Source organism: Sminthopsis crassicaudata, chromosome 2, assembly GCF_048593235.1.
Source record: "Sminthopsis crassicaudata isolate SCR6 chromosome 2, ASM4859323v1, whole genome shotgun sequence".
NCBI classification, from domain to species: domain Eukaryota; kingdom Metazoa; phylum Chordata; class Mammalia; order Dasyuromorphia; family Dasyuridae; genus Sminthopsis; species Sminthopsis crassicaudata.
The window spans coordinates 403,508,021-403,522,296 of NC_133618.1; the positions used below are offsets into that span (position 1 = coordinate 403,508,021).

The following is a 14,276-nucleotide window of genomic DNA, read 5'->3' on the forward strand; positions in this document are numbered from 1 at the left end:
AACAGGCCAGGCAGTGAGTTGGATTTGGTCCTGGCTATAGTTTGTTGAATCCTGCTCTGAAAATGAGTTTTTCAATTTTATTAAACTCCCTATATAGAAGGTAAAAGAAGGTACAAGGAGGTGTTGGCAGTAACAGGTTGCTAGGTGCTATGTTTACTAACTTGAATCTCTAGCTTGCTCAGATCTCTACCTGAGCCATCTGTAGCCAATAGGATCCTACCACTGTCTTAAAGGCATACCGAAGGTAGTAAAGAAACTAGCTTAGCAACCCAAGATGCTTCAGAGATGTGGGGGATAAATGTGAGTGAATTTACCTCAGTGGAAACCCTGGGGCCTTCCCATTCTTTGTTTCAGCTGATTTCCACCAGAGACTTACAACTTGGAGTCTGAAGTGACCTTCTGGTTTTCTCTGATTTGACTGGTTCCCAATGAAGAAACCACCTGGTATCTGGGAGAAATCCATGTCCACCATGGAGCTGGGACTACTTTTTTTCCAGATTTGACTTTCTCCAGCAGCTCTGGTGAGTGGAAGTAGTCTGAGTCTTCCCAAAAGGTCATAGATAATCTGCCAACTCTAGTCTTGCTTTTTAGGAATTAATAAAGTACTGATATGCTCTGGACATACTAGCTTAAGGTCCTTACTAAAAAAAAAGATGAACTCTTTCTTAGATTTCTCTGGGTTGTTCCTTCCTCACCAGATTTCCATAGAGTAAGCTTATTCTACTTCTAAGAAGTCCACTTTCTTAGGGTTATCTCCAGTATATTCATAGGGAAGCTGAGTTTAAAGGTTAAATGTCAACCTTGAGATTTGTTGCATGTATTTCTGGATTAGGATATAGCCTAATATATTGTAAACTTCATTATAGAGGTCAAAAGACTTGGGTTCCTCAAATTTCTCATTCTGCCATTTCCTAGTTCCAAGATTTTAGATCATTTGATCTTACTGTCAGTTTCCAAATCTGTGGAATGATGATAATAATAATAATACCTGTTTTAACACTTTTATGAAAATGGAATGAGTTAGTAAATGTAAAAAACTTGTAAATAAGGATTATAAATGACTTGGCCCATTAGATCGCCAACTCCTTATGGGCAGACACTATCTAGTGCCTTTCTTAGTATTCTTAGGGCTTAGGACAATGCCTAACATAACATGGGTGCTTAATAAATGTTTATTGACCAATTAATATAAAGACTGTTATGACATAATGAGGTGGTCAAAAATTGGATCTGAAGTCAGAAAGACTAGAGTTGGAATTTAGCATCAGATAATTTGATAGCCGTATGATCCTGGCCACATGTAATTCCTCCAAGATTCAGTTTCTTCATATGTGAAATGGGTATAAAGCCAGAACCCTCATTGCAGCGTGTTTGTGAGGATCAAAAGAGATGATGTGTTTAAAGTATTTTGCAAATCTTAGATGCTAAGTTATTATTATTTCAAAGGATCCATTGGGGAAATTTCTGAAGGCTAGAAGGATCCAGAAGCCAAAGTGATGAGTACTAAAAATGGGAAACTAAGTGCTGGAGGAACATAAGGAGGTATAAGAGGGCTCAGGGAATGCATAGGCCTAAGCAGAGGCTATATCATCTTAAAATTGAAGGAGTCTAGTGGAAAGTAATGGAAATAGGAGAGAGGAGGCTTAGATTGGAAATATTGGTTCTGCCAGTAAAAAAAAAAAAAAAAAGCCTTGCTGTGTGAAGTTGAGCAAATCACTTGTCCTCTCTGGGTCTCAGTTTCTTGATCAAAATGAAAGGATTGAGCTAAATAATCTCTAAAACCATTTTCCAGCTTTAAAACCTATGACCCCATAGTCACTTTGAACTATCTTTTCCTGTGATTGTAAAAGGCACACAGGAAAGGGCCAAGGTAGTAGAAAAGATGGCAAAGAGAGTACATGGCAAGGAGGCACCAGGGAGAGTAGCCCAGGGAAGGTAATTTGGCTCCTTCCAATACATGTCTAGAACCTGATACCCCCTTCGAACATTTCCCCCCAGAACTTGTTTCTCCCACCTTTCTCTTTCGTCCCTGTCCTCCCATGATTAATTTGCAGCTGCTTAAGGAGAAACTAGCTGAGTCAGAAATCTTTCAGAATCCTGGCTTCTAATAGATATGAAAACAGATTCTTTTGTAGAGCCTGAGGCTGCCATTTGTTTCACTGTAGACTTTAAAAAGACTAAGAAGCTGAGTCTGGAGCGTGGGAGCAGAAACACCATCAGTGAGAGAGAAACAGCTATGCCCGGAACCCCCTCATTATTTGGTCCATAGCTCCATGAACAAACTTTGGACCTGGAGTGAAAAGACCTGAGTTTGAGAGACCCCAGTGCAGCCTATTCAACAACCTTGGAACATTACTTTCTTCAGCTATAAAATGGAGATAGTCCTATCGACTCACCAACCTACCTGCCTCCTAGGGTTGTAAGGATCACAGAATGAGGTAATGGGTCTGTACTATATTTGAATTATGTGAACCAAAATAGTCATTACCATTGTATAAGCCTCCTGGAATTCCCTCCCTCCATTCAAAGCTTAAGACTCAAGACTCAATATGAATGCCCCCTATTTGAGGAGGCAATTCTCATGATCTTGATCTCCTCATTTGTCAGAGCTTGCCCACCCCTGCATATTTAGGAAGACGTCAGTTAGGTCTTATTAAGCACCTAATATACTGATTTGCCAGGCTCCTAATACAAAGGCAAATAATAGTTCTTGTTCTCAAGGAGCTTACAGTCTAAAGCATCTGTATTGAGCTGTTTTCTTATATAAAATCTTTAAGAGTAGTTACTTTTTAAAATTTTTGTCTTTGAATGCTTTGCACCTACCATAATGCCTAAAACATAGTAGACACTAAATATTTGTGGAATTGAAAACTGAATCAAAATCTGAAGGGTGGAAAAAACAAAAACAAAAACCAAAAAAAAAAAACAAAAAAAACAAAAAAAACCCATAAAGGGAAGGAACAAGAGGAAGAGAAATAGAATCCTGAATGCCCTTTCCTTCAGATTGACCTGTCCTCTTACCCTAGATGTCAAAAGATTTCTTAGCTCACCCTGTGAAAAAACTTCCACAATATTCCACCTTGATTGACATCTTGAGACTCTTAAGGTGAATCTCCCTTCTCTGTATTGTGTATCCAGGGTGTGGCTAGGTATTCATGTCCTTGGTTCTATATTGAACTCAAATATACCCTGTGAACAATAAGCACTCAGTTATTCCAAGAATGGATCCAAGCTAGCTAGGTGAGTGGATGGGTATGTGCCTGCTGTCCAGAGGACGTGAACATCATGGCTGATTCAGGTGAGGCAATCACCAGTTGGACAATAGAGATCAAGGACAGAAGTTGTAGAGATGAAATGGTTAAATGATGAAATGGCTCAGGGGCTTGAAGATCTTTTGTGAAGAGAGTGGAATAGAGATCCTTCTTATTCTAAAAGGGACCCATATGCACATAAGCAGAAACCCCTCAAGATTCAGGTCAAGAAATACGTTAGAAGGCCTATGTTTCAGGTGGTTGGTATTCTGAATTTATTTTAATTTGATTTTATTTACCTATTCAGAGATAGGCTTCATTTCCCACCATCTTTGAATGAAGTTTTAGGGCTGTCACTGAATATGAGTTTTGTCCCACCTGGGAATCCCAAACACCATTTCTTTTCTGACTGATATTTGGACAAACCTTCTTTCTGTCTTTCTTTACTGCCTATATCCCCAGTAGCCCCAAATTCAAGATGACCATGTACACTGAGTCCACTCCTCCTCCCCAACCTATGCCATAATTAGCAATCACAAGACCCAGGAGGGTGGGTACCCCCAATAAACTGGTTATTTTCCCATCCTCTAGTGGGCAAACTTGTAGCTCTTGTTTCTCTTATCCCTATGATTCAGAATCTACAAAGATGGAAAAACCCTTCCTCATGCTACTTCTTCAAATAATCTCCTCCCTGTCTACCTGAGTCTTCACAGATAATTTCCTTCTCTGTTATCCTGCTCCATTACACCCTATCACATTCATCTTCTATTGCTAAAACTAACCTCTTTCCATCTTTTGGTCAGTAGGTCAATAAACATTCGTTAAGCTCCTTCTATGAACTAGGCACAGTACTAAGTACTGAGTTTACAAATACAAAAAGAAAGGTAATTCCTGCTTTCAAGGAACTTACAATCTAATGGAGGAAAGAGAAGATTGGTACCTAAGAGCATGATGGAGTGCAAAAGAGTGGTGCCAGGTGGGGAAGAAGTCTTAATGGAAAACTGAATCTCTTAATAAGATACAGTATCCCCCAATCTCTTCTCTCTCCTACTGGATACTTTTTCTTTCTGAAATACTGGATCAACAGGAGTACATTGTTAATTACTGCTACTGTCACATATCTCTTTCTTCAAGGTTAATTTCATTTATATTTTTTATCATCACATTCAGATCTTTGTTGTAGATATCCACTGGTCATCTTTCTTCCCCCTTCCATAAAGAATTTGGTAACTGTAGAACAATCTTCATCTCTACCCCTCAAACATTGCCTTCATACTTACAAGACTTAATATACTCTTCAACACACTGGCTTTCCAGTTCATCAAACATCTCAATACCCATGATCTACAATTCCACTTGATCGCAAATATCCTTGATCAGCCATAACTATTTCACTTCCAAAATTTTGAATTAAGTAATTCCTCCCTTTGGTCAAAATCGTATCTCTCCTGTTATAATCCCCTTAATATTCTTCATTCTAACTAAGGTTGCTAATTTCCATTGTTAGAATACAAATTCCTTATGAGTTTTTAAGTTTCTGTATATCCAGTATATTGTAAGTGCTTAGTAAATGCTTATTGATTGATGGCCAACTCCTACACTTCTATCTGTTTCCTCAATCCATCACCTCAGCTTTGACTCTCTTAGTTTTGATTCTACAATTTGATTCTACAGTTTGACCAGTTCAACTGCATGCTATATACTATCTTTTACCCTTGAATTCTTTGCCTCCCTCTTCTGTCACCACTTATATGTTGCCAAACTCTAACCTTGAATTACTCCCACTATATCTCTACTCTGGTCTGTTCACATGCTGCCAAACTTTAGTATATATACGCAACAGTTTACCTACACGTACTGGAATATTACTACAACATTATGTGGGTCCTCTTTGCTACATGGCAATTCTTACATTATCCTGGATTAAGCCTCTAACAAACACCCTTCTTCCTCAGCTATTCTAAACCTTTTCTTCTCATCTCAAGTCCCTTACCTCATCATTTCCTCTACTCTCAATAGAAAATATTACTTCCTACATTATTGAAAATAAAAGTCATTAGTCCAAGATCCTCTTCTCTCTACTCCCCCCTTCATATTTCTATTTTTCTCCATTCTTTTCTTCTTTGCTTCATTTTCTAAGGAATGAGTGACTTTTCTCCTTTCTCAAGTTAATCTCTTTACTTATAACTTTGATTAAACTTACACCCTTGTTCATTCCTTTTTTCATCTTAATATGTACTTTTCCTTTGTTCCTTCTCTACTCTGTGCAAACTCTCCCATTTCTTCCCCATCTTTAAAAAACCTTCACTCAACTCTCTAATCCACTCACACTATGGCCCTATATCTTTTCATCCTTTCACAGAGAAATATTTATATTTGCTTACTCTACATTTCCTCAAACTTCTTGCCTGTCATTTCTTAACTTCTTTTAGTCCACTTTTTGATCTCTCCACCTGAATGAAATTGTTTCCTCTGAAGTTACCAACAATCTTTGAATCTCTGAATCATTTAGTTAAGGGACCTTTCCTCTGTCCTCATTCTCCTTGACCCCTCTCCAGCTTTGGTCACTGCCAGCCACTTTTTTCTTTTAAACACTTTCCCCTTTCTTGCCTTCAGTGATACTGTTCTATCTTGGTTCTCCTACTCTTCAAGTTTCCTTTGCTTAATCATTGACTATCTCCTTCCCAGGAATTCCTCCCAAAGCTCTTGCTGAAACTCCATTTCTCTAACTGCAACTGCTTTTGATCTTAACTCTTCAGAGCTAAATTATCATCTCTGTGTAGGTGACTTCCAAAACTATAGATCCAGCCCTAATCTCTTGAACCCCCGGTCTATGTTCAAAACCACTTGTTGGATATTACCATCAATACAACCTGTCTGCATTTACAAATCAATAAATACAAAATGAAAATCACCATTATTTCCCCAAAAATCTACTCATCCGCCAAAAATCTCTATTTTAGCTATTATTCTTCCATTCACTTAAGTCTGCAACTTAGAGTCCTCCTGAACTCTATTTCTCTCCCTCTCCTTCCTTACCTGATCAGTTGCCAAGTTTCACCATCTTTACCTCCATCTATCTCTTTTGAAGCCCAGATTCTACTTATGCCGGTTTGAATTTGAATAAGATATTTAACCACTCTGGGCCTTAGTTTCCTCACTTGTAGACTAAAAAAGTAGAATTCCCTGGCTTCTATATCCCTTTCAGTTTTAAATTATGATGCTTTTATTCCTTCCATTCACTCTCCTAGTCTCTGCCCTAGTTCAAGGCTTCATTCCCTTTTGTCTCGTAATAGCCTCTCTTTATTCACTTACTAATCCTCCAGACCATTGCCAAATTAATATACCTAAAATATACAGATCTAATTATATTATTCTACTGCTATAAAATTTTCTCTAGTATTTTATTAAATCTAGGATAAAAAACCCCAAATATTTGAAGATATTTAAAACTCTTCACAATCTAATTAGGGCAGCTAGGTAGCACAGTGAATAGAGTAGCAAACTTAGAATCAAGAAAACTCATCTTTATGAGTTCAAATCTAGCCTTAAGTATTTACTAGCTGTGTGGGCCTGGACAAATCATTTCTCCTTATTTATTTCAATTTTAGTATATATAAAATAAGTTAGAGAAGGAAATGGTAAACCATTTCAATATCTCTGCCAAAAAAACCCTCCAACTTAGGTCACAAAAAGACTGAAACAAATGAACAACATCAACCAACCACCTACTTTTTTTTCATATTTATTTCATATTACTTCCCTTCATGTAGTCTATGTTCTAGCCAGACTGAAATAATAGCTGTTCTCTCAAGTTGGCATTCCAGTTCCCACCTCCAAGCTTTTGCATAGGCTATTTCTCCATTCCTGGAATGCCTTCTTTCCTTACCTCTTCTTCTTATACTTTGTATCTTCCTTTGAGGCTCAGCTGAAGATTTATCTCCTCGTTGAAGTCTTCCTTTATCCTTGATATATCTTAATATAATATATTATCTGTCATAATATATACTTATCCTATTATTTATTATAACTTATTATTATTGGTATTTACTTATATGTTGTTGTACCCATAAAATAAGGATGATTTAATTTTTGTATTTATATCCCCAGCATTTTGCATAACACTTAGTAGGTACTTAATAAATATTTGTTGAATTGATTTTAATTTATAGATGAAGAAACTGAGGACCAGAGAATAAGTAGCTTGCTCAGGGTCACATAGCAAATATGTGACAGAAAGAGTATTTGACCAAAATCCACTAAATTCAAATCTAGTGATTATATCTTGATCTTATACTATCAGAGCATACTATAGTTTATAAAGAGTCTTAGAACAAAGAACATTACAACATAGAATCCCAATGTGTCTTACTCCCTATCTTTTAAAATCTTAAATCTGGTCACTTCATATGAAGTGGACCAATAACATCACAAAGGTGACGTCTTGACCTTGCTCATTAACTGGATTTAATCGAGACAGAGCTGAGCAAAGTGTTAGCATCACTTACTCATTCAGTATTATTAAAGTCGAGTGGGGAGACAAAAGTCAAGACAACTGGTGATATCTCCAGCAGTGGTGGGTGACCCTATCCTTTTTAAATTAAGGTGTTTCCCAGGCAGGTCTCAGTTTGTCTGACTTTACCATTCAATGACTGATTCTACCTCTATCCTCCAATCTAGGGCCAAGTCCAACTTCTTGGATATTTTTAATTGTGAATCCCCAGCACCTAACATATAGTGGACACTTAATAAATATCTGTCAAGTAGGAAAGGGTGTAGGAACATTAAGGGAAATGAATTTTAGTGACTAAGTCCCTCTGTAGGCAACAAAGAAAGAGATCCATGGGCATTTGCTCCTGTAACTATGCAGGGCTCAAAGACCTGCTTATTCTCTATCTTCCTCTTCAGATTTAAAAGAATGTGTTGGGGAGGAAAAACGTGTGCCCCAAGGCAAGTGTCTCCACACCCATGAGTCCTTCTGGCTTTGTGCCTCTGGCTCCTCCAGTGAGTCTGGGGGCACCAGCTGCCAGGATAAATGGTTGTGAGGACAGATGATCAGTCTTTCAGCTGAAACTACTGTCCTGTTGAGGGTGTAACCAGTTCCAGATGCCAGGAGTTAGGCACTAGGACCCATGCTCAGGTGCTTTTGGTCCATGGACATTTTGTTAGGACTGAAATAGAGGCCAGATATAGAGTTCCTTATCAGATATCAGTTAAAATGGGCTTTCTGCCTTGTGAGAAATCCACCCCAAAATTACAGAAAACAAGCCTCTTGACTCTGCCTTCTTTGCCTTTATCCATCTCATTACATGTCCAGGGACTGATTACTATATTGTTACTCTCTCCTTCTTCCACTTCTCTTTACTCATTAATTCTGCCCCCAACTCCGATGTGCTCTTCAATTCAGAGATACCAAGCTCCTTACTGTTTCTACAATGAAACACTCCATCTCTCAACTCTACATTTTCTCTGCCCCTCCCTTATATTCTCCAGCCTCATCTCTACTCCCTGGTTTCTCTGGCTTCCTTCAGGTCTCAACAAAAATCCTACTTTCTATAAGAAATCTTTCCTAATCCCTCAACTCTAGTGCCTTCCTGCTATATTATTGTCTATATATTTTCTTGTTGTCTCTCCTCTATTAGATTGTGAGTTCACAAAGGACAAGGACAATTTTTGCCTTTCTTTGTATACTCAGGACTTAGCACAGTGCTTCAGTGTGCAGTAAATGCTTAATAAATGCTTGTTGACTGACAGAATAATAAACTGGATGGGATTTGATTTAGAATATAAGATATTAGTTTATAGAGACCTTAGAGAGCTAGTTCACTCTCTTTAGTTTACTGATACTTAAGCTCATAAAAAGCATATAGCTTGGGGCAGCTAGGTGGTACACCAGCCCGGAAGTCAGGAGAACTCTTGAGTTCAAATGTGACCTCAGACACTTAACAGCTCTTAGCTGTGTGACCCTAGGCAAGTCACTTAATCCCAATTGCTTCAGAAAAACCAAAACAAAACAAAACAAAAAAACATATAGCTTGCCCAATATCACACATTACTCTGATACATAGTATATATTAGTTGATGGGAAACTAATACCTGAGAGCCAAATCTCATCTGCTTCCTGTTTTTCCTAGAGCCAGCAGCTAAGAATTGTTTTTACATTTTCAAATAAAGTTTTATTATATTTTTAAATATGGAGGGAAAGTATTCATAACTCATAAGACACAAAAAGGGGGTAGGAGTTAGCTGGGATGCAACTTTGGCTCTTGGGCTGAAGTTTGCCAATCCCCAAAGATGTAGAAGGCAATTGGATACAGTCAGTTTCTTGAATCCTTTGCTTGGTTATTGATTCTATACAACTTTCACCAAGCTTTCTGGTCTTTTCTTTTTTTATCTATACAAAGTCTGAACTTTAAGTGTGACTTTGATTGAATTGCTCTATGGCCATTAGCATTCCCTTATAGGATGATTCCCTTCTAGTTCTAACATTCTATGCTTCTATTTTCTTGTTCAATAACAGAGGACTCTCTTGGGACCTCAGGGTCTAAGTGGAATAATTTCTTCAAGGGGCCAGATGGAAATTTCATAGCCCATCTGTGACCACACACACACATACACACTGAAGCCTATGGGCCTGAAACAATAATATTTTCTGCCCTCATCATAAATCCAGAGCTTTTTCTTTTACTTTTTCCTCAAGCTGCTGATACCAGGAAAACAAAGTACTTTATTTATTTATTTTTCTCAATAGTACTTTATTTTTAAAATACATGTGCAGATAGTTTTCAACATTCATCTTTGTAAGACTTTGTGTTCTAAAATTTTCTTCCTCTCTCTACCTTCCCCCTCCCTAAAACAGCAATCTAAGATAGGTTAAATATGTGCATTCCTTTTAAGCATATTTCCATATTTGTCATGTTGTGCAAGAAGAAAAAACCACAAGAAAGAAAAAAACAAATAAAAAGTAAAAATACTATGTTTCAATCCACATTCAGTCTTTATAGCTCTCTCTGATTTAAAGTGCTTTGCTTTTGCTTAGGCAAGTCTAACAGACTCTCAGAAACTCAGACAATGTAACATGTTTTCATACTCAAAGAAAGAATTCATCCTTTGCTTTCCCCCAATGAGGGTGAGTACCCCAGTGAGAACTGGGACTAGGAAACCTATCTCCCATTCTGTGTTCAGTAGTATAGGATGCCATGATGTCTTGGAAAGGACATTGTACTTAGACCAGAAGACCTAGATTCAAGTGCTGTTTTCTGTTATTTTGAAGGTACCTAATTATAAACAAGACCCCTCTGAGTTTCAGTTAACCTGTGTGTCAAGTGGGGACAATGATATTTGTCTTATCTATCACCAACCACACTGGGTTGTTGTAAGCATGATGGACATGATGGACATAAGAGGCTTTGTAACAATGAGAAACCCAGTTTCTGTTCTCTAATGATCCTCATAACAAATCTATGAGGGTAAAACAGCAAAGGTATGAAAAGTATGCATTAAGCTTACTTAAAACTATTTAAATATAAATCCACAGAGCTCCTGAAATCTATTCATGGACCACCTGGCAACAGAACCAGGTTAAGCAAAGCTAGCTGTCTTTTTCTTCCCTCAAAGGGAAGAGGCAGAACCATAGCTTTCTGACAGGTTCATCCTCCGCTGTAAGAGGCAAGATGCCTTTGTGATGTTGTGGTTTCAGGATCTGAGCTGTGAAGGTGTGTTCAAGATAGTATCCATTATAGGTTGGGATGCTTGGGATTCTAAACCAAGTCTAAGGAAGTCATTTCTGCCTAAGTTCCAGTGCCTTCAGGCCCAGTTCTAGCATGACAGTTTCTGCTCCATTTCCTGAACTTCTTTCCCTGCTGATCCATTTTTATCAGGCTAAGAGAGCAAGCATTGTAGCTAAGAAGCTCTCTCCAGGGATCAAAGACCTACATCCTCTTTCATACTATTCAGGCTTTCCTGGGTTGTGTGACTTTCCCAGCAGCCTTTAAGTTCTCTTGAACACTCACAGAATGTCTGAGCTAGAATGAATCTTAGAATTCAGTTGTTTTTATTGAGGCCTACTTGCTCAAGCTCACACACTGAGTACATGACAGAATCAGAAGTCACATTTAGATCATCCACTTTCAAGGCAAGGGCTCTTTGCACTTTTCCATGATTCATCTCCAAGGAAGGAATATTTGCCAGTGATGTCCTGATGATTATTCCTGGGACAGAGACTGGTGAGATAGTGGAACAGATATCGGTCTCTGAGTTAGGACAATTGTGTTTTAATTCCAGCTTTGTCACTGATTAGTTATAAATGTAACTTCTCTTTTCTGGGCCTCAGATTACCTATGTCTAAACTGGAAATAACAAGTCTTTTATTCTGTCACCAGTTTACACTAATTTGCTCTGACACCATTGAAAAGCTCTTTCTGGGTCTCATTTTCCTCATCTGTCAAATGGGGAATATAGGAGTACATATTTAGAGATTAAAAAGAGCCTTAGAAACCACTGATTCCAATTTCTTAATTCCAATCCCTAATCAGGGAACTGAGGCACAAACACATTAAATAACTTTTCCAGGATCATTATGGAGCTAGTAAATAACTGAGATAGGAGTTGAACCAGGTATTCCTGACTCTTAAGTCCAGTATCCATTCTGCCCTAGTCTCTTACAGAAGATTGTGATAAAGCTTTTTTACTGTATCAAAGAAAGTCTCTTCTCCAATAATTCAAGGACTCAGTTACACAAAAGTCTTCCCTCCAATGATTCATCATGGTGTCGAGGTAATCCTGGCATTCTGAGAGCTATGCCAAAAGAGTTCAAGATCTCTGGCTCAAAATTGAAAAAGCTTTGATTTCAAGATGAATGAGGGACTTCTGAGGACTCAGTGAGCTAATTTAGAAGAAGCTCATTATCAGAAATGATATTTTGGGCAAAAGAAAGAAGAGAAGAGAAGTTATTGGCTCCTCTTCCAAATCTCCCATTAGCTAGCTTCAGTCAGTAAATTTCTTACTAAAGTTCAAAGTCTGAATACCCCATCAACCAGGTTCTCTGTAGTTTATTTCCTCAGACTATTTTTTTTTAAAGTGAAATCAGAGAAATAATGATTGGATGATTAAAAATAAACAGAGATTACAGAAATTAACCAAACCATCTCCCTTCCTTCTGCCCTTCCATTCCCCCTCACCTTTGCCCCGCCGTTACTCCCATTTATCTAGGATGTCCAGATGCTTGTAACCAAATACTTAATTTTTTTTTTTTTTTGCTTAGATGCTTATGCAAAGTAGAGCAACAGCAAGCATGAGAAACAACATGACTTGGCAAATAGGTTGAGTTCATTGTTTAAGTTTAGACAAATTGCTTAACTCCTTTCTGAGTCTCAGTTTCTTCTTTTATAATATAGGAATACTAAAGCAAGCAATCACTAGAAATTCCTTAGCCTGAAGTAAATTAATTTCAAATGGAATGGGAGAGAGAAAGAAGGGAACTGCATCACTGGCACAGATAACTGCCTAATAATAAGTCGTTATGCTGGGAGGAAAGATGGCTTGTCCCCAAGAAAGTCAGGCCTATACCTTAGCAGTGGTACTCAAACTTTTTAAATAGGGGGCCAGTTCACTGTCCCTCAGACTGTTGGAGGGCCAGATTATAGTAAAAACAAAACCTCACACTCTGTTTCCACCCCTCAGCCCATTTGCCATAACCCTTCGGGCTGCATAAACATCCTCAGCCACATCTGGCCCTCGGGCCATAGTTTGGGAACCCCCTGCCTTAGAGGATTGGCAGGTGGGTCCATGCTGGATTGGTCATGCTTCATGTAAGCAAAGACCTGGGACAGTGGTCACTCAGGAAAATCCCCTCTAGATGTCAGCAAACTAGGATAAAGCCTAATTGTTTCAGGCAGGCTATATTCCTGGGTGATAATTATATTTTCACTACCTACCTTACAGGTTGAGATGATTATGGGATTTGGAACCAGAAGGGATCCCAGCAGATCATTTAGTTTAACTCCCTCACTTTATAAATGAGGAAACTGAGGTCCAAAGAAATGACTTGCCTTACAGTATATAGCATATCCAAGATTTAAACCCAGGTTTTTGAATGCTAAATCTCTTTCCCAACTGGCCATCTATACATTATCACAAGTAATATGGAGAACTATTTTGTAAATTATAAAATACTTATTACAAATCATCCTAATATCTAAAATATGAAAGATTGAATATTATTTGATTAGGACTCTTCTAATGTAATAACAACAACATTTTACATTTAGATGTAAGTGATTTCCTATCTATAGTTATATGATTTAATTGGATATTCATTATATACCTGTTTAAGAATTAGTATTCTCCTCATTTTGCATGGAAGGAGAAAAGGAGACCCAGAAAAGTGAACTAATTTGCTTATAGTAACATTCAATTAAATTTAGCAAATATTTATTTTTTATTTTAAAATGTTTTAAAATTATGACCTTGACAATCATAACCAAAAATTGAACATTTCTCTGATCATAATCATAATAAACATTTATTAAATGCCTTCTGTGTGCTAGGAACTGTGCTAAGCCTCAGTGATACAAAGAAAGGCAAAAACACAATCAAGGAGTTCTCATTCTAATAGAGGAGATGATATAAAAACAACTATGTAAATACAAGATATTATAGAATGTAAATAATAAGTGATCTTAGAGAGAATGTACTAGGAATAGGGGGGATTGGGAAAGATCTGAAGAAGATGGAACTTGAACTGAACCTTGAAGGAGAGCCAAAGTAGACTTGAAAACAGAACATTTCAGGCATGTTGATAGAGAGAATGAAGTCCAGAGACAGGAGAGGAAGTTTTTTTTGTTTTTGTTTTCCCCCAAGGAAGAGCAAGAAGGCAAGTGTTGTTGGATTGTAAAGTATACAAATAGGAGCAAAGTTTAAGGTAGGAAGGGACCAGATGGTAAAGGACTTTCATTTACATTCAATCTCCATCGTTCTCTCTCAGGATATGGATGGCATTTTCCATCCAAAGTTTATTAGGATTGC

The 14,276-nt window shown here is 37.7% G+C and overlaps 1 protein-coding gene across 2 annotated transcripts in view; it reads left to right on the plus strand.

Moving 5' to 3' along the window:
• Window positions 1-320: 320 nt before the first annotated feature.
• Window positions 321-14,276, plus strand: part of LARP1 (La ribonucleoprotein 1, translational regulator) — a 75,251-nt gene continuing 61,295 nt past the window's right edge. The window contains exons 1-2 of one of the 2 annotated variants that reach the window (XM_074291879.1): window positions 321-521; window positions 2,166-2,438. The gene's annotated coding sequence lies outside the window, so the exon portion shown is untranslated. The remainder of the gene's footprint in view (window positions 522-2,165; window positions 2,439-14,276) is intronic. The other variant, XM_074291881.1, reaches the window with a different exon arrangement.